Source organism: Marmota monax, unplaced genomic scaffold (genome assembly GCF_021218885.2).
Source record: "Marmota monax isolate L192 unplaced genomic scaffold, Marmota_monax_Labrador192_F-V1.1 WCK01_AAM20220418_F8-fsc00020, whole genome shotgun sequence".
Taxonomy (NCBI): Eukaryota; Metazoa; Chordata; class Mammalia; order Rodentia; family Sciuridae; genus Marmota; species Marmota monax.
Window position 1 is genome coordinate 5,159,150 of NW_026692912.1, and position 22,078 is coordinate 5,181,227.

Sequence of the window (22,078 nt, forward strand, 5' to 3'; positions counted from 1 at the left end):
GAATATCTTTTGGAACACTGCTTTCTCACATTTTACAAGGAAGAATATCAGGGATGGAAGAGAAAGAGATCACTTTACATAACACCTTTGTGTTAAAGACACTCAAAGATATTCAGAAGTGGTAGGCCCAGAATGTCAAGGGCAAGAACAGCTTCAATGAAGGCCTGGGCTTCTCCCCAAATGTGATTTCCTTGAAGGCAGTTATTTTTATCCATTTTTTTCAATTCCTCAATATCCAGAATCTAGAGTACTGCCTAACAAAGAGAAAATGGTCAATAAATATCTGTCCATAAAGAGAAACCTATACCTCAGCAGTTTTTCCAGCTGCTGGGTCAAAATCTTGTAATAATCCTTACCTCCTGTATCTTGCTTTAGAAAACTTCCCCCCACAATTTGCTAAGATATTCACTTGTATATTAAATGCATATTTAATTTTTAAAAATTCCTAAATCCACAGTTTTTTTCCCCTTTGGTATTTATTTTACCTTTATTTTTATTCATCGGGATAAGTAATTTTTGCAAAATGATTTACTGATTTATTCATTTTTTCCTTGGTTGTAGTCTCTCCATTCTGTTTTTTTTTTTTTTTTAACCTACTTGTCTGTTCTCGGCCAATATCACATGTTTTCAGGTGCTATAGCTTTATAGTAATTTTTTTTCATATCTGGTAAAGAAAATACTCATCTTTTTTTTTCTCTCTCTCAAAATGTTTGTGGTTTACCTTAAAATGCTTCTTTTCCAATTGAGCTTGAGAATTGTCTTATAACATTCTTCATTAAAATTTTCCTATCTCATCATTTGACCCAATAACCCACTTCTAGGAATCCATTCCAAAGACACATTGGAACATATCCACAAAAACAGGAGCAAGGACCAGCCTCAGTAGAAAGAAGCATCTTTAAAGCCCTGATGATAGTCCCCAAATGTCCTGCCCACCAGAAGGAGCCAGGAATTCTTGAAGAAATGGTTTATTTCAGGTTCAGGTGAGAAATGGACAACATGAGCTTCAACAGCCTTTCATGACAGAAAGCCAAGAATCTATTAAAAGACTTAATCCAGGGTTGACCAGAGAGGCCAGGAACTAGCCAGAAGAGGCTCCTCTGTATATATGTGTATGTATATATGTGTTTACATTTTTAGTTAGTATACATTGGGGTGGGGAGACCTATAATATAAACAACAATCAGAATGAACCTAAATACACACACACTCACATATATATTTGTTTTTTTTTCATTCAGTACCATCTCTGGGTAAAAGTCCAATGATCTGATATGGAGGACATGAAGTAAGACGTTATTTAATTTGTATTTGAAATTATCCTTTTCCATATTCCAAGGGTAAGTCCCAGTTTTAATACTCTAAGATGTGCAAGCTGTGCTTCTGTGTCCTTGTTCTTGACTAAATGATGAATTCTTTTTCCTTCTAGCTGTTCCACTCAGCAGGCGTAATCTCACCTCCATGGACATTCTACATTCCTCTTGTGCTTACCGTGAATTACGTCTCTTCTACAAGGTCATGGGAGTTAACAGTCATCAAGACACAAGTGAGACTAATAATGGAAAGGAGAAGAGGGGGGAAATGTGAAATTTCTTTTTAACAAGGTATTTCAGCAATACTGAGAACAAAATCCAGGTTCTTGTGCAGGCTAGGTGAGTACTCTCCCCCTGAGCTACATCCCCAGCTCCTTTCCCTTAAATTTCATTTTGAGACATCTGTCTCACTAAGTTGCTGAAGCTGACTTTGATCTTGCAATCCTCCTGCCTCACCCTGCTGAGTAGCTGGGGTTACAGGCATAGGCTATCATGCCTGGCTTTCAGTATAGTATTCTTGATAGTGTCTGGCAAAGAGTATGTGCTCATAAATATCTATTTGATGAGTGAATTAATGAAAAAATGGAGTGCATCAACTCTTAGACACTGGAGAGAGTTAGTTGAGTGAATTGGTCTGCAGAGAATAGTAGTTTACCTTAAAAGAAACATTTTCAGGTAAACCACATTTTAAGGTAAACTACTATTCTGTGTGTGCCTGTGTGTGTGATGTTTCACATAGTTGTATATAAGAAAGGTAAAATTTTCTTTTTGTGCCTTTATTGTACTTCTGAAATAAATGTTCTCTTGGAATATGAATCTTAGCTCTCAATAACATTCCTTAACATCCAAGTTAGGATTAAACAGAGACTTCTTCCTGTACTATACATTATACACAGAACACTCCAAGCTGTGATTCTATTTTCCTTCCCTTCTTACAGAGAACTGGTAAGTATTTACAGGAACCATTATATCTGTTGGCAAAACAGATATATTAAGCTTAAAATAGCAAGAAGAATGGCAGGACTAGTAGTTCAAGCAAAGAATTACACAAGATCTGGGTTTGGAATGTTCTTTAAAGATAGGGGAGGGGTGGATGATTTACTGAAAATAATTCACAGTCCCCCCAACTTTGTGCTTCATCATGCTTGAATAAAAACATAATCCAATAAGGACATTTTTTTATACCAAGACTGAAGAAGTAAATGGTTCTGTGGTAATGTCTGTGGAACGGGGTACAAGCTTGGCACTTTTCTTTCCAGTGTTCCTGAAATTGTTTACATCATCTGGTATCCTTGCTGAGGCATTTCAGAAACAGCAATTTTCTGGTTCAGAATAGTGAATGAGGCAAATGCTTTGCTGGCAAAGAAAAATTCAACATGGACTTTGTATGGCAAAAGGTTATCACCATCTGTATTGTATCAAGTCCCTGATGAGCTTGTATAAATATCTGGCAGGGGAGTACGCTTCCCGAGTCCAGCAAAAGTCATTAGAATGATAAAAATGCAGGATTGTGTAACAGCGTTCTAACAACCGAGATCCATCACCATTACACAAGACTGTACCTCCACCCCCACCCCGAGTCAGGCCACAAGAGAGCTGTTTTGAAAAATGGTCTTAAAAGAAAGTCAGAGGTCACAACCAGTCTGGAATGGGGACAGGATTTGCTCTTGGCCTGCAATAATTAAACTCCATGCAGATAGAATATCAACTACGACATGGCCTTAGCTACGGTTGTCCATTGTCACCAGTCTTGATGAGGAATACTAACTAGAGAAGGTAACTAGCTATCTTTTACAGAATTTGTTACTGTGACCTAATGTCCACTGAAATCCTTTCAAGCTACTTACCAAGGAGCAGAAAATCAGTAAATGAACTATTCCAACTTATTTTCACATATTCTTTTCTTTGTTAGGAAATGTTAAGGACAAGCGAGGCATCAGAACTTACAATACTTTCCTCACCTTTCCCATTCTAGAATTTCACTAATCTTCATCTGTTATCATAGTTAATGTTTTAATTTGAATATTTATGTTTTTCAATTCAAGAGAGATTCATTGTTTCATATTTTTTAAAAATTATTTATGGAAAAAAGAAGTTAATCCTACTTTCTTTTGGATCTGGTAGCAATATCTCAAGCTTTTCTTCCATGTCTGTGTTGGGTTTTTTTTTTTTTTTTCCCCTTCTACTTCTGGTTTAGAATTACTCTTGGTATTGAACTTTATTTTTCCTGTTATAATATTTCTCTATCTTGTTGGGTTCCTCTCTTTATTCCTTCCAGTTTTTGGCCAGTTTTGTTTTAATTTCAGTTTGTTGTCTATCCCCTTATTTCTCATCTCCAGTTCAGTGTTTTATTTATTCATGTCAAGTGCGTGTAATTAATGCTTTCTAGGAATTAGTTCTGCTTTTCAGAGTGAATTCTTATACTTTATCTTACATTCTATATTTTATCAAACAGAAATATTCAAAGAAATCAAATAGAGTGGAAGGTTTTTCTTTCTTTTCCTTCTGTTTTTCTTCATCCACGAATAAATAAGTATAGCCAAAGTGTTTGCAGCAAATGATAAATAAGCGAGTAAAATAAGTGTTGGAACCCATGAGTGTAAAATGTGCTATCTATTATGATTATTGAAAAGAACTGATAACTTACCCAAATGATCAGCAAAAGAAGTTAAAAATAAGCCACATGCTATGTTTGTTTAAAGAAGAGGGCTCAGGTCAACACTGTCCAACAGAACTTTCTGGGATGATTGACAGATTATCTATTAAGCTCAATACAGTGGTCACTTGCCACATGTGACTATGGAGCATTTGAAACAAGTCTGTTGCAAATGAAGGACTAAATTCATAATTTTATTTAATAATTTTAATTAATTTAGATTTAAGTAGACAAATGTGGCTAGTGGCTAGAAGACTGGATAGTGTAGGCCAAGATCATAGTAGCCTCATACTCAGATTAAAAAAAAATATGTCTAGAGAAGGCCTATGAAAATATTCTGTAAATCCAATAAATGCAAAATCAATTTGAGGATTTAGAAGAGGACATCATTTAATACTGAAATAGGAAGAAAATAAGCATGATGAAATGATGCTTGTATCACTAGAATTTAGAAATTCAGAGCCTCTATGAAAACAAGAACTGAAATCCACAGAAAGAGAATAGGCTAAGATGAAAAGAGAGATGTACACGAGAGAAGAATTTCATAAGAAAGTAATGCAGGGAAACTCAAAATAGAGTGAACAACTTGGAAATCCACATTGTTCATAAGAGATAAAACGTCAGAAATGCAAACCATAAAAGTTAGCCAAAATTTTAGTATAGAAAGTTGCTGACCAATCTCACTGACAAACGTAATTCCAAATAAATACCATCAAATTGAATTCAAATAATATTCAAATACCTTTCCCTTTTATATGATAAAGCTTGTTTCTCAAACTGGATTAAAATGACTAAGTCTAACTTTACAACACAATCATTGGAACACAATTATTGTCCTAATGTAAAAAAGGTTAATAACCCAAAATGCTAGGGTTTTTTTTGCTGGGGGTGCCTACTAGGGATTGAACTTAGGGGCACTTGACCATTAAGCCACATCCCCATCCCTATTTTGTATTCTATTTAGAGACAGGATCTCACTGAGTTGCTTAGCACCTTGCTTTTGCTGAGGCTGGCTTTGAACGTGGGATCCTACTGTCTAAGCCTCCTGAGCCCCTGGGATTACAGGCATGCACCACCACACCTGGCCCCAAATGCTAGGTTTTTTGGTAAACAAAAATATAGGAATAATATGATAAATTATCTTTATTAAAATAATGGAAGGCATGCTCAACTGTTTAAATAAAAGACTATTTTCCAAGAATGCAAGGAATCTTCCAATATTATCTGCCTCTACCTTTTAGTAGTTATTCAGAATTTAGATAAAAGTTTGATCCTCTTTGAAACTTTTCTAAATTCTTCTAATGTGCATAAAATAAACCATTCTCATTGCTCCCATTCATGTTCCATTTCACCAAACCCATACAATTATAGTTAAGGCTATGTGTCTGACTATATCCCAACCTTGTTTGCAATGAACTCTCTTGCGGGACAGGATCTTAACCCTTATGCTATTGATGATAAAAATGACTATGAAACCAGTGAATGAACAAATAAACAAATGCCACCATTTTCATTAGCTATCTGTCCAACATACAGAATAAAAAAATAAATTCGGGTCCAAAAATTGTGGTTAAGATAAATTTTGTTCTGCAATCATGAAATGAAAACTCATAAATATCACATATATACTTATTTCATCAAATCCATATTGAATCACTATTGTATGCCAGGTGCTATGCTAGGGACCTCTAGTTGCATTATTTGATGATACAAAAGAGACATTAACTGAAACCAAACAAACAAAACAATGTCAAAACTAAGTGGGAAGTGTGCTCTTCAGTAACTGAGCTTTCCCATTTATCTTGTAATTTCAAATGAATCATGTTTAATGTGTCTCATTTATTTTAAGTATTTACTCAGGCTTCATAGACTGAAATTCTAGAAGGGGAAAAAATGTTGGCTTGAGTAACATTTAGGCTATTTATGACAGGTGAGCCAAATCAGAGAACCAGAGGGTCAAAGAGGAACTTAGTCTCAGATTTATGGTTACAGAGTTCTTCCACCCACATACATGCTTTAGTTATTAAACATGGACATAGATCATTTTGAAATGCACCCATAGGTACAGTATATCAAATTGGAAAATGGTGTGCACAGGAGTTAATGAGTAGCAGACTGAATCCAGACTGTAAAAAACAAAAAAAACAAAAACAAAAACAAACAAAAAAAAACAATAGAACAACACGCAAGGACCAAACAAATTTCCATTCATGCCAACTTTCACCATCCATTCTCTAAACCCATGGGGAATCAAGAAAATCTGGATAGCAAAGTCAAGTCATCAGAATCCAAATGAAACTATGATGCCAAATGACATATCAATCTTAAAAAAGCAAATCACTAATTTGCTACCAATAAAAACCAAATTAAACTCTATTATTAATATCATTATAAATAACTTTATGAAATAATTTCAGTTGACATGTTAAATCCTACACAATATGACCAGCTAGCATTTAGCTCTCAGAGTCAAAGACATGGTTCATGTGCCTCACATCAAGAGATTAAAGGAGAAAGCAAATAAGATAATCCCAAATTGTACAAATATCATTTGGTATCTGGACATCTGTTTATGATTTTGCAAATAAATTAGGCAAATAGTAGTATTACTTAATATAAAATAGCATTATCATAAAACAATGGCCAAAATCATGCTTGAAGTATCTGAAGTATCTGTGTAAAATTCAAGAACAAGGCAGGAAGCCCATCACTTCAATGTAAGAGTACTATCAATATAATAAGGCAAGAACCACATGTAAGTATAATAAAAAACTAATCATATTTCAGATAAAAGAGAATTAAACTGAAAGAAATAGAAAGGTATTGAGAAAGATTTATGTATAAGACTAACTATTTTAACTATACAATTTTATAGTAATAAGTGATTACTAAGAGATTTAAAATATGTCTATGCAATAACAAATACTTGAAAAATAACTTTACAAGAACTTCCTTAAATGGGAACATTTTCAATATGCAACTTTAAAAATTATAGAGCATGCCTTTTCTTCTTACCACCTATAATTATATATGTCTTCACACACGCATATATAAAAGGGTAAGAAACAAAAATTTTACCTAAAACTATTAATATTATTTTCATAGTAATAAAAAGAAGCAAAGGGTATTTTTAGATACTTGCAAATGGAAATTAGTAAAGACTTGAATGGTTATCCATGAATTAAAGGTATTTACTATTTTAAGATAAAAATTTACATACCTTAACCACAAATGGCTGTCTCTAAGGGTTGAATACCCACTTAACTGGTTTAAGCAAAGTGGGAGATTTCCTGGAAGCCTGTAAGAATATGTCTCTCAAGATGAGGATTGGCCTCCGGTGAGATTGGAACAAGGAAAAAGAAGTCAGAAGAGACTATTGTGTACACTCCTTTCAACCTTCCACCTATTCTCTTCTGGATCACATAGTATGTTATCTCAGCTTCTCTCATGTCTAAAAAATACATTTTTAGTTGTTGACAGACCTTTATTTTGTCTACTTATTTATATGCAGTGCTGAGAATTGAACCCAGTGCCTCACACATGCTAGGCAAGCGCTCTACCACTGAGCCACACCCCCAGCCTTCTCCCTGTGTATCTTTATTCACTCTCCTTAAATTGGTGGGATTTCTATTGTTCTCTATGCACAGTTCTAACTGCATATCCTAGCTACTGGTTAAAAAAAAAAAAAACCCTAAAACAAAACAAAAATTTACTCTCTCTAAGCTCCTTATGCCCTAATCAAAATTGCTAGGAGGAAGACTATAGAGGATCTATCTCAACTTCTGGATTGGGACTCTCAATCTAAACAGAATCATTAGAAAAGAAATGTGATTAAGGTATGTATTTTTATCTATCTTATTATGAGATATTTTAATGACCATGAAGGAGAAACTTAGCAGGAGCTTAGAGTATGTGAAGGACACATAAAATCTAACTATTGTATTAGAAATATTTAGGCTTTAGAAACAACCCAACTCTAGAACAGTTTTAAAAAGCCAAATATATTTCAAACTAAATCTACTGACACATAGCGGATTAAAGGGGATGCAGTTGAAGGGAGATTTTAAGTCCATGAACTTGTTGTGTATTTTATTTGTCATCTTAGGTTTATCAAAAGAATGCATTTATTTTGTGACACTTATTAACATTCCAAATGATATTTGAAAATTTTGTTTTTTTTCTTTTTTTTTTTGTATTGTTTGTATGAAGAATCACATCAACCATGAGAGAGTGAAGGATTCTGTTTATATCTTTAAAAAACTGAAGTAAAACACTAAATGATTTAGGGTTGAGTTTTGTTCACAAATTAGAAGATTTATTACAGTTTGAGCATCTCTAATTCAAGAATACAAAATCCAAATGCTACAAAACTGAAATTTTTTGAGCATCAACCTGATGCCAGAAGGGAAAAATTTCTTGCAATTAAACTTCATTTTATGCACAAAATTATTTAATATATTGTATAAAATCAACTTCAGTCTATGTATATGAGATGTATTTAAAATGTACGCGAATTTCATGTTTAGAATTGAGTCCTATCTCCAATACATCTCTTTATATATACTCAAATATTCAAAAATCAAAAAATCAAAACCTCTTCTAATCCCAAGCATTTTGGATAAGGAATATTCAAACTGTGCATGTATTTAAATTATCAGTAAATGATCGTAGTGATACATACATTTTCATTCAAAGGTGTTAACTTTTACTATTGTTTCAAATATAGTATAGTCTGGTAGATTAAACAATTCATAAATAGTTACCTGTTTGCTTTTTTCTGACAGTTATCTTTAAATATGCATTGAATATACACCTAGTTCATTACCTACAGTACTTGAATAGTTTTCTAAATATTGATGATCATAAACTGATTGTTAAAGCAAGTTTTTTTTAACCTGAAAAAACTAAAATAGTCAAAATGGATTTGTTTGTTTGTTTGTTTGTTTGTATGTGAAATAGAATGGCATATTAAAAAGCAGAAAGATGTACAGAAATTGGATATCCCAGATTAGGATAAATTGAATTTAATTGGAAGACTAAGTTTTTGAACTGAGATTTGGCATATACATTTATAAACTCAAATTTAGGTTTAGGTTGTGTGATTGAGAGTAGACCTTAAGGCACCTAGGACTAAAACTGTGGATGTTTTTGCTTAAGTCATATTTTCATTTTCATAAAGGGTACAAGTTAGTGCTAAACTCGGATAAGGTAAACCCAAGAATTCAGAGTTAGATAAATTGGGAAGATGAGGAAGATATCTTGCAGTTAGGAGATCTGCTTTCCTACTGACTCCATGGCTTGGTCTCTGCCATAAAAGAAGGGCAACTGTTAAGATGCACTGGGTGGGAGATGCTGGCTGATGCAGCTATACCATGAGAACGACACCAGAGAAACAATTCCCTGGAATGAAATGGGGAGGTGATCACCTGAGATTACCAGGCACCCTTATACAGTATCCATTCAAATGACAATTTCCAAATGTTCCCTCCTCTCAGTCCCATGTCTGCTCTAGTCTGTCTTCTGTCACACACATATCTAAGTCCCTCTCAAAGCCTGCTCTCTCAGCCTCAAGAGTTTACAGTGAACATTACTATGCTGTATGTGTCAGTGCATGCCTGCATGGAACAACACATGGTATACTGACAGTTTGGTGGTTAAGAATTTAGATTCTGGCTCTAACTGCCTGGATTTGAATTTTGGTTATTCAGTTGAGCAGAAGTGTGACCTTGAAGTAATTTACTTTGGTTTTCTATGCCATAAGTACTCTGGGGATAATAATAACCTGAGGAGGTCTTTGTTTTTGTGAGAATTTAATGACTTCATACAGAGAAAGTGCTTGAGCAGAGCTTGGCAAGGGGTAATCCTGTCACCATTTGCCATGAGTCATCAAAGGAACTATTGGTCTTTTGCTAGACTAGGTCTATCACGTAGATACAACAATTACAGAGTAACCAACATTTCATTCAGGCCTGTGTATGAAAGCCAGGAAATCATGCTTGTGAAACCTGACAAGAGAGTACAGGGGACTGGGGAAAATTGTGACTCTAAGACCAATAACTGTACAATTCCACAGGAGCCAACAAGGACTTTGCGATTCCCTGGGCAGAGGAGTAGAAAAAAATAGCTACCTTTGCTGTTATGAGGACTCTAAGAGTAGTTAAAGGATGGTGACTGGAGAGGGGATATGGGGCCCAAAGCTCAGAACCACAGATTCCCTCTGATTCATTAGGTAGGCTTCTCTCCAGGGGAGCTGTAGAGTTTGCTTCCTGGACCAGATTTTAGAGGAAAAACACACAGATCCACACCTGTCTGAGATTCTCCACAAATCTCAGACAGGTGTGGGAATTTGGTCTGAAATGTGAATTTGCTAAAATTCTCCTATGGTTTTGAAAAAAAAAATCAAGCATCCAGTATTCCATTGAGAAGCTATGACTATATTGATTTAGCGATTTGTAATAGAAGAAATCAGAGAAGCACAATACTATTCTTGATGTACTAAAATTAAAGATATATCTTTCCAAGAACTTCAAGGTAACAACGAATACCATTTTCTAGGTACTGTAGGAGATAGAAATTCAAATAAGACGTGATCTCAGTCCTCAATTAGAAGAGGAACAATAAGTGCTACAAGAGAGGTATGTACCATGAACCAGGGATCCCTATCATTTCCTTATCTAATAAAGTATCGTCCTACAGTATTTCTGCCATGTTTTGGGAAAATATCAGGTGAGTACAGAATACTCTGCAAATTTCCGGAAAAGCACTCTACTACTAGGATTTTAGGCACTTTTATCTACTAAATTCTGATATTAGATCTTTGTACTTGAAACTGTCTTGCTTCCTCTCTGCAAGGGCAAGAGCTCATTGACGCCTCACCATAACCCAGACTTCTCATGCCAGCATCTGCACTTTGTTTGAGGGCTCTCCTAGGTGCCTGGAGACCACTCTGTCTACTTTTAGGGAATGAGGGAGTGATAGAGAATTCATGCCCAGCAGAGAGTGATCCTCCACTGACTGATTGAGGTAGTCTGTTAACGCCTGAGATCTCTCACCCTTAAGTTGTAAAGCTTCTAGGGCTTGGATTCTCTACTGGCTCTCAGTGGAATGAGGCAGTGACTACCTTTTCATGTTGTCACATAACACCCTTTGCAGATGTTGATTTAACATATGGGTTTTTATTAATTAGGTTAGGCTCTTTATAAATAGCCTAAATTTTGGTATCATTATTGCCAGAAAATTCCAACAATAGCTTCCTGAAATCATCATTCTTGGAGCAACATTTGAAAGCCAAGTATGCATATTTTGAAAGAAAATGTGACTGAGAAGAGAGAAATCTTGGCTAGAAACAATACTGGGAAAAACACAAACACGCAAATAAAACTTGCTTAATTTCTTTGGAAGTCCATTTCAGATTCATTTGGAAAGATAAAGCCTACACAACCAGACTAAAATTGATGGAGCTACAGTCTACAGATGTAGCTAAACCAGTGTAGATCAAAATGGGACTAAGATGAAAGAGATGCCCAAAGAAAAATAATCACAAAAAACACTCTGGAGTGTGCCTGAATCCTCACCACTGCCCACAGCAAGTGAACACACCAACCCCTACTGCATAGGACAAAACTCACAATAAAAATGGAGCTTTGGAGCTAGAGAAGGAGAATTGACTATGGAAAAGGTGTTCTGAGAGGACACTATTTTATTTACATGAGAAAAAAAAAGTAGGTAGTGGAAGACATCTTTCTTCCCTGAAAATGGTCTTTGATGAGCATTAACAGTGAGAATAAGAGAGTGACATAGCAATAGATCACTGCCCTTGACACGTGCAAAAAACCAAGGAGGGATACCATCTCCTGGCCTCTCAGCAAGGGGATGCTGTTATCTCCTCCATCTGTAGCCTTAACACCCCCTGCGGTCCATCTTGGCTATTGGGCTCCTCTCCTCAGAGAGCTCCCAAGCAGCAGGAAAACTACTGTCACCCATTGCAGATTTTTGTGAGTCTGAATTCTCAACATCTAAGGTGAACTAGAGGGGAGGAGAGAACAGCTGAAGCAAACAATGAGGTCCAGAGGGTGGTATCCTGCAACCAGCACAATCTTCAAACCCAGATAGACTCACTTTCACAGCACTTGGCATTTGACAGAAAGATTAGAGTTGTTTTGTTTCTATTTTTAAATAACAAGCTAAAGCATCATTTTGTTTTTTTTAAAGCAGAGTTGCATTATGGCATAGAATGCAAAATGCTCATGAATATTTAAGATAAAGCTGAGAGTTACAAGGATTTTTATACTTGAGACCAGTCACTCCAATATGTGCCTCCAGATGCCCCAAAGTATGTTACCTTCCAATCACCTTCACCCAGGTAAGACAATGATATTTCACTTTCTAACAAGTCAGTCAAGTCCATTTGTAGCTAATTTTTCAAGTGCAGGAGAAATGAACATATTTAAATTGGCAAGTATACTACCACCTATGGATAACTACTCTAAATATTTTGGAGATTTTCTGCTCATTTTTTAAGTGCCTGTATTTCATGAAATTGGACTTACGTGATACAGTGTTTCATTGACTAATGATGAACACACAGTTTCGGTTCATTTAACATGACATTTATTCAACTTACTATGCTACTAAATAGTCTCTAAAATGTGGTTTTATTGACTACCACACATTGGTGTGGCTGGCATTATTTCATTAAATGCTCTTGAGTTGTTTGAACTTGGTATTGATTGTCCCTAGCCTCTATGTGGAGTGTCACCTATCAGTTACCCTTCTAGTATGTACCTTTACAGCCCTATGTCTCACTCTTCCCTTAGGGAGGAGGGGCTCCTTGGCTCTCACGCACTTTGTTCTTTGGTGGCCCAGAAAGAGCCTCAATTTTAGAGTAGTGGGCCCACACATAGGTGGCCTCCCAGAGCCCAGCATTACATGCTTCTGGAGTGGCAAGTCTGTCTGACTGTAAGAGTACCAGTAATAGGAAACTATGCACCTAAGCCATCGTCTCCATTATCTGGAAATGAGGTCATATTTAATTTTTCTGTTGTTATCATATAACTTAATTGAAATCAGAACTCAGGGGAGGTAAAGAAAGGTGTAATTCACTGGGCCTTTAAAAAAACACAGCCATATTGTTTCTAAAAAAAAATCCAATTCCAGGTAATACTAAGATGGATATTCTTTTACAGGGATCTTTGCATCTCGGTTTGTGTTCTTATGAGACATTTTTTGATTGATAAATACTTAATTTTAAGATTTCTACTCATTCTACAAACATACTGACAATTTACCATATGGTTCTAGAAACATGCTTCCAACTCTAAATATACAGGCAAATTGTGAATGCTTCATGAGCTTGGAGAAAAAAGCTCATTCCTCTTCCTTAAGAGAAAGCCCTTAAAGGCACAAAAAGGAATGGAAATACTTGGAAAAAGGTCTAGCTTGCTGAGGGACAGGACATTTACTCTGATAAATGTAAGGAAGTAAGATACAGAGACACCAAGGCTTACAGGAGAAGCTAGTGAATATTTGAGTTTATATATGATAAAATTAGAAATGTGTATATTTTAATCACACACACACAACATACACACACACATATATATATACTTTAATACCATCTTTGAAATTAGAAATTAAACAGATAAACAGTCATAATTTGCATTAGCAGCCAGTATGTCCTATATCCAGGTGTTGCAGAATGGGGATTTAAAAATTGAGGTTATTAAGAATATTTCAACAGGAATTAAGAAAATAATTCATTTAACTCATGTATCTTGAAATATACACTGGCAATAACTTACAAATAGAAAAATGTCCAATTTGGTATTATTAACTTCATTTAGTATAAATGACTCAATCATGTGATAAGTCCTTTCCTTAAAAACATTTTTCTCTATTTATCTTGTTAAGGAATTTTCCTAAATTTCAAATCACATTTATCCACATGAATCAAGATAGCTTTTACTATTTTGATGCATAGTAATTACAGTCTATCATCAAGTGTTTAGCTTTCATATATAATATAGCTATGAAAGATACATATATATGTATGTATATATAGTATATATGTATGTATGTATGCATATATATGGACACACACACATATATATTATATCTAAATTTGAAAATCTTGGGGTTTTTTTGTTGTTTGTTGTTCTTAGGGATCAAAACCAGGGCTTCTTGCATACTAGGCAAATTTTCTACCACTGAGCTATATCCCATCCCTAAATTTGAAAAAATTTTGTTCCTTAACTCATTATACAAATAAATCACTATGAGAAAGTCTGATAGCAAGAAGGTGAATATCTTTTTAAAAATTGTTATGGTTTGGACGTAAGGTATCCCCCAAAAGTTCATTTGTGAGACAATACATGAGAGTTTAGAGGTAAAATGATTGGGCTGTGACAGCCTTAACCCAATGAGTGGATTAATTCCCTGATGGGATTAACTGGGTGGTAACTGAAGGTGGGTGGGGAGAGGCTGGAAGAGATGCACTTTGGGGGATGGCTTTGGGGTATATCATGGGAGCCACTTCCCTCCACGACACTCTTCTGCCTTGATGTTCTGCCTCACCTTGAGCCCCAAGAAATGGAGCTGGTTATCTATGGACTGAGACCTCTGAAACTGTGAGCCTCTAAATAAACTTTTCCTCCCATAAAACTGTTTTTGTCAGGTCTTTTAGTCACAGCAGCGAAAAAGTGTCTAAAACAAAAATCTTTGCATAAAGTTGGTAAGAAAATGCACCTACTAATATTTTGCAGATTTCATTTTCTACTATCACTCATTCTAATAGAAGCACTATAATAACATCCATGTACTACAGAATAACTCTCGTGATTAAAAAAACAAACACAAAAAACCAGAGCAGTTTACTCTCCTAAAGCAGACTCTTTGCCAGAAATTCATTCTTCCTATGGCCTGGGGAGATGCAGAGAACAGTCTTTAAAAATCTATGGGCAAGGTAGAAACAATATATAATAGAAAATTCCTTTTAATGTAGAGGTCCTTCAATCTGACAGCTTACTTGAGAAAAGCCAAGGAAAAACCAATGTGTTCATGAGAATTGTTCATTTATTTGCAAATTAACAATTCAATATTAATTTTATGTTTAGTGTGAGATTCACAATTTCACTTTCAGTAAAAGCTTGTATTTGTGAGTGAATAACATTATTTAGAAGCTTTTGGGTTCTGGGAAACTATTGTTTCTGTTACCAATATTTAAATGAATTTCTCAGGAAATTCAATAGTTTTTACTAAAAGAAATAATAGAATCTGGAACAATGACTATTTTTAGTTAGGCAAGGCTCAACTCTTCCAACTTGATCCCGACCAGGCCAATACCATGTGAGGGAGACATAGGGTATTCTAGTCATTGACCTGGGCACACTCACTTTTCCTAACACACTAGTATGACAAGACCTCTTGTTTCCTACTCTCATTTCCTCTCCTTCCTTTTCAGCAATAAAGTTCCAAAAACAAATGGTGGGCACAAGCCTGAGCATCTCCCAAGGAGATCTAGATGGAAGTATTTTTTGAAATGCCAGAGTCCCCTTAAATGGAGTATGACTCTCTTCTCCTTTTGCTCTCACTTGGGATATGGAATGAGTTTCTGATGGTAGGAGATTCAACAGCCCTTTTAGACCATGATATGACCTGAAGATAATAGAGATAGGTTAAAAGGAGGGATGTGAAGACATCATAGATCTGACCTAATTAACTCGGAATTTTTGACTCAGGGCTTAATTTGACAGGGAAATAAATATTTATCAGGCTTAAACTAATAATACTTTTAATTTTTCTATTAATTCAGCTAAATTTACTCCCAGCCAATTCATTGAGTTAAAAAGGAAGCTCAGAAGACAAACTAACTATATGTATATTTTTGGGCCAATTGTAATGCTCCCATGGGATGGTCTGATGACTAAGAGAATGGCTTTGCATCTTACGTGACACTGTTCAGCCCTGGAAATGTAATCCTTACTTTGCTTTAACTTTGAGACAGATCAACACACAGAAGTAATACAGTAAAATCCCTAAAAAACAAATGCCAAATGTCTTCTTTGATATAAGGAGGGCAACTAAGAACAGAGCAGGGAGGAAGAGCATGAGAAGAAGATCACCATTAAACAGGGACGAGAGGTGGGAGGGAAAGGGAGAGAGAAGGGAAATTGCATGGTAAAGGAAGGAGACCCTCATTGTTATACAAAATTACATATAAGAGGAAGTGAGGGGAAAGGGAAAACAACAAGAGAGAGAAATGAATTACAGTAGATGGGGTAGAGAGAAGATGGGAGGGGAAGGGAGGGGAGGGGGGATAGTAGAGGATAGGAAGGGCAGCAGAATACAACAGACACTAGTATGGCAGTATGTAAAAACGTGGATGTGTAACCGATGTGATTCTGCAATCTGTATACGGGGTAAAAATGGGAGTTCATAACCCACTTGAATCAAATGTATGAAATATGATGTCAAGAGCTATGTAATGTTTTGAGCAACTAATAATAAAAAAATTCTAATGAACACACACAAAAAAAAAGATTGTAAAAAAATGTGATGATGGGGGAATGGGAGGTGCAAGGCTAGGTGACAACTCAGAAGACTTTTGGCATTTACTTACTTTTGTGATTAGTGTTTAGTTACCTAACTTTTCTACCTTTGCTGCCTTTGCTGCAAAACTGAGGCAAAAATCATAATATGACAGCCCTTTGTAAATATTAAATCTCTTTACAAATTAAAAGTTTATCTATTCAAGAACGAGTGCTTTTAAAAATGCTACTTCATGATTACTATGAAGATCAATCCCCTCTGAGTGCATTTGTATCACTACATCATTGGTGGAGAATTTCCCTACCCTTCCACCAGGTAGGAATTTGTCAGCTGGGAAGCAGGACACAGCAAGATCTGTGTAGGCATTCAGTCAATGCATTTCAGCTGACTGTGCTATAATACCTGCAGCCAATAATGATAAACATCTTTAACAGTAGCAGGGGCTATGCTTTCTTAGTACAGACCACAGTGTCCAGTATGCACCAAATAATAGAACTAGTAAACAAAATATATGCAAATGATAGATCAAGAAGAAACTGGAATTTGACTTAGAGAATTATTTGCTCACTCTCTTCAAATTAAGAATTTCAGTACCAGGTTTTGCCTCAGAAATATACATGAGGTCTATGTCTACTTTCTGTCCTGATGATTCATTCATTTCATTCCATTCATGCTTCTGATGTTTTGATGGGATTATAAAAGAGGTTCCTATATAAGACCAAGGCTGGTGTGAGAATGACTTAGAAGTTAAAGAAGCACAAAAGAGAAAATGTATTCAGAGGTACATTTGGAAATACAAAAGAAATTATCTTCTGCAACAGTGAGCAACTATTGACATCAAAATCATGCTCTGAGTTTGGAATGACTGAATCCTATGAGCCCTACATCTTTCTATAGGAAAGGAGAACACAATATTCCTTATTCTTTCAGCACCTGGGCCACTGGAAAGACCACTACAGAATGTCCAAAGGCTAGCAGTCTATCATATGAAAAGAAAAAAAAATAAAGTCTTAATTTCTTCATTGGGGTTTTAATCTAGCAGCATATCACATATCTTCAGGTTTTGATATAAAATGTAAAAATGAGTACTTTATTCCCATGAGGCTGAGAGAGGATTACTCTCTAGGTAAAGGTGTGGCTGTGCACCAGTGTGGCCATATCATATCATTCCCAGTCTTCTGGCCGTCTGCAGCTTGGGATTTTGGCAAGATAGCACATTCCCCATAGGAGGATCATATTTCTGGAACAATGAGGAAAGCTGATATTTTTTTTTCAAAGGAAGCTTCATGTTATACTTATTTAATAGATATTTAGCAAAGCAAAATGGGAATGAGGAGTTCTGATTACATTTTGATGTGAAATGCTTAGGATACCGAGAACCTAACTTTTATAGTGGGGCCAATCCAAAACATACAGCTTAGGAGAGGCAATTTCTAAATACATGGCAGAAAGAAAAACCAAGAAGAAAGATTGTTATAAACAGTTATTCCCTAGAAAGAAAAAGCTGACAAACATCACATTAATTTTGTAAAAAATTTTCATGTAATTAAGTTCAAGGTGCTAAATCCCTGCACTCCCCCACACACATCAAGTTGTTGATTTGGTCTCTGGAAAGGTATGCGTTAATTACAGAATTTGCTTTAGTCCTTGAACTCTCTGATGAATCCTAGGGGCTGGTGCCTACACACACACACACACACACACACACACACACACACTGTCTACACTGCTAAGTGTGATAACAGTGTGTATCCACCCACATGCTCCCCATCAAATTATACAATTCTGATACCAAATATGAAGTTGTTATCCTTTTTGTTTAATCAATCATATGATCTGAGAGATAATAGATTTCATGTTCATAAAGGAAATTCTATACCTCAAGAATTTACATAGGAAGGGTAATTGTGTGCTAGCAAATATATATCTATGTATATGTCTATGTGTTTTTCTGTCTGTCTGCTTGTGATTGTGTCTGTGTATAGTTATGTGGGCAGTTTCCAATGGAAAAGGTTTGAAAACTAATTTTTCCTGGGAAAGTAAGTAATGACCTAAAAAAATCCCCTATGATTTAAATTTCATATAAAGACCAAATGTTGTACACACGTGGGAATCTGATGATTTTATTTACATGATGAAATGTATAAATTTCTTATATAAAGCCAAACTACACAGCTTACTATTTTCAAATTCACTTGGCAATAAAACATGCCCATCTGATCTCAAGGCGAAAACTCATATTCGAACTTTCCCTGACACTCTTCTAAATGTTAGTCATCTTCTATCAGTTTTCTCAGAATACTGTATTTACTGCTGAAGAATGCCCATCTGAGTCTTGGAAAGGTTACAGTAAAGACATGTAGGTTTCCAGGTTAGCTGGGGACTGGGTCCAGCTGACCTTCATCTGCACCTTCTCACTACCCAACCAAAATGAGAAAAGAAAAATAAAGCCAAGAGGAAGTTCAGTTAACACAAACTTAGGAGAAATCTCTGCTTGTTAGATTACAAATGGATCCAGACCCAAGAAAGACACCGGGCCCTTGTTGGCAGTTCTGCTTTCCACGACAGGATGTAGTGTTTGGAAGGGGAGCGCTGGAAACAGAGTAGGTCTTGAAGCCACCTCTGTGTATTTGACTCATTACCCATTTCACTGTTTTGGATCAGCATTTGCAGAACCCCCAGCACAGACCTGGCCAAATCAAACAGAAGAGCTGGATTATGGCAAAAAATTTCCCTAATATAACAGGATTCTTTGGTGGAGTGGGCGAAGAGTGGCCTTAAGAATAAGGCCAACCATCAGGGCCTCATGAGTACTCAGAGTGGAGGCCAGCTGAGGGTAGGAGCCTGCAAAAGGGAGCTCTGCTGCTCTGCAGCTCCTTCTACGAACAGAGAGCAATTCTTGGTGGTTATTTCACCTCTGAAAGGCAAAGCCTTTAAAACTTCATTAAAAATGAAAAAAACCCAGAAATGACAGAAATGAGAGAAAAAACAGATTTACCAGATTGATAAAAAGTAATAATAATAGATGCCATTATCCTGAACAAAATTAAAAGGGAGAAAAAATGTTGAAAACATTTTGCCACATAATTGGTAGCTGGGGCTTGTTATCCTCAAGAGTCAAAGAGTATTTGCAAATCAGTTAGAAAAAGAATTGGCACCAAATGAAAAAGGGATAATAATCCCAGAATACTTTCATGGTTATTCCAAAACAAAGTGCTCTATAGGACTATAATATGTCGGGGGAAATGTTCAACCTCATTAATAGGGAAATTAGGAAAGTGCAATTTAAGATGGAATTCCATTTCCCACACATAAAATCAGGGAGTGGGGATCAAATGATACTAGCCTGTGTTGACCAGTCTGCACCCTGGGTACTGACAGCCACTGCATGTGGGAGTGCTGCACAGTAACTTGGCACATATATTAAAGACCTTAAAAATGTACTTACTTTATGATATAATAACACCACTCCAAAAATTTACGTTAATGAAATGCTTAGAGTTATGGGCAAAGATTTAATCAAACCATTGTGTTTGTAATAGCTGAAATATATAATATTAGATAATCATATGATAAAAATAAAGACATGATCTACAGTGGAAATCTGGGTGACCATAAAAATAACAATAGAGTAGAAGTGTATTTCTTATGCAAAGAAGACTGAAATAATATGGTGGAATAGAAAGCTACAAGAGAATATACAATTCAATCCCTTTCTGGATGGATGTTATTTATGCATGCTGTGTGCACATGTATGAAAACATTCCTGTTATCTACACAACTGCAAAAAGTCAAGACAAGTATATACCAAAATATTACAGTATAATTTACAGGAATTTTTTCTGATTATTTTGTTTCTTTCAATAAATATTTATTACCCGTAAGATAAAATGTATTCTGAAAGAGAGAAAAAGAAATGAATCAAAGAAACTTCAAGTATCCAGAGTGCTGGGTGCAGTGGTGTGTGTCTGTAGTCCTAGCTACATAGAAAGCTAAGACAGGAGGATCTCTTGAGCCCAGGAGTTTGAGGCCAGCCTGTGGACACAATGATTTCATTTTGAGGAGGAGGGCCAAATCCATTTACAGAAGACATAAAAATTGATAATATTTTGATACATCAAGAAAAATTATTTATCAGAAAACTTGGAATGAAACCACCATCTGACCCAGTCATCTCACTCCTTGATATATACCATAAGGACTTAAAATCAGCACACAACAGTGACACAGCCACATCAATATTCATAGCAGCTCAATTAATTAATAGCTAAGTGAAAGAACCAGCCTAGGTGCTCCTCAACAGAAGAATGGATAAAGAAAATGTATATATACCTAACAGAATATTACTCAGCCATAAACAAGAATGAAATTAAGGCATTTGCCTGTAAATTGAACTGGAGACTATCATGCTAAATGAAATAAACCAATCCCGAAACACCAAAACTGAATGCTGTCTCTGATATGTGATGCTAATATACAATAAGCGGGTGGGGAGGGAAGAGTAGAAGTTCATTGGATCAGACAAAGGGGATTGAAAGAGAGGGAAGATGATGGGAATAGGAAAGACAGTAGAATGAATCAGATATAATTTTCTTATGTTCATATATGAATACACACCCAGAATAACATAATTCCACATCATGTACAACCACAAGAGAGGGATCCTAATTAGAATAAGTTATACTCCATGTATGCATAATATGTCAAAATACACTCTACTATCATCTAAAAAGAATAAAGAAAAGAAAAATTATTTAAAATATAACTTAAAAGATGATATTTATGGATAGTAATAGGTTATATTTAGGTCTCAATCTGAAAAATACATGCAGAACTTCATTTCTAAAAATCTGCAACATTATTGATGGATATAAAAATAACATGTATAAATGAACTAACCATACTTTTAAACTGGAAGTAATACTGAAAGCAAAATCCTTACTTATTTCATTTGTAGTATATGAAAATGAATTTTAAAATCACATTAATTAAAAAAATGGGTGAGGTTAATCAAAAGGAATATTTGAGAAAAAGAGAATTTATACTACCAGATATTTAAATATGTTGAAAAGTAACAATAACTAAGTCATTTGGGGGTAAGCTTAAAGATAAGATAGAGAGTAGGATGAAACACAGCTAAGAGGAGACCAAATATCCATAGACTTTTACTATTTGGTAAAAGAGGCATTTAATTAAATGGTAAAAGGATGAATGTCTATTGAGCAAATAGTGCTTGGATAACTGATTAACTGTTTATTTAGAAAACATAGATATCTTTGTCATTTCATGCCCCCAAACAAGTTTCAGATGGGAGAAACTATTAAAAGAAAATTATTTTTCCAGTTTGTGAAATAAGAAAGTCATTCTAACAAATCAGCAAATATAGCATCTTAAGAATAAAGATTATTTGAGCATATAAGAATTAAAATAATACCTCCAATGATTATTCATTGTCATATAATGAGCTGGAAAAAGTAATTTGCAGCACATACTAAAAGGGTTACAGGCCTTACTACATAAAGAGTTTTTATAAATCATTAAGAACAACAAACAAACATAATTG

General features: G+C 35.3%; 1 protein-coding gene and 1 long non-coding RNA gene across 2 annotated transcripts in view; one reads left to right on the forward strand and one right to left on the reverse strand.

Annotated features, from left to right (window-relative positions):
• Positions 1-22,078, reverse strand: part of Svep1 (sushi, von Willebrand factor type A, EGF and pentraxin domain containing 1) — a 177,261-nt gene that overhangs the window by 153,083 nt on the left and 2,100 nt on the right. The gene's annotated exons all lie outside the window — the stretch shown is intronic.
• Positions 2,850-22,078, forward strand: part of LOC124097210 (uncharacterized) — a 29,109-nt gene continuing 9,880 nt past the window's right edge. Inside the window, exons 1-4 of the long non-coding RNA XR_006853153.2 lie at positions 2,850-3,089; positions 7,721-7,805; positions 10,525-10,604; positions 12,184-12,331. This is a non-coding gene — a long non-coding RNA (uncharacterized LOC124097210). The remainder of the gene's footprint in view (positions 3,090-7,720; positions 7,806-10,524; positions 10,605-12,183; positions 12,332-22,078) is intronic.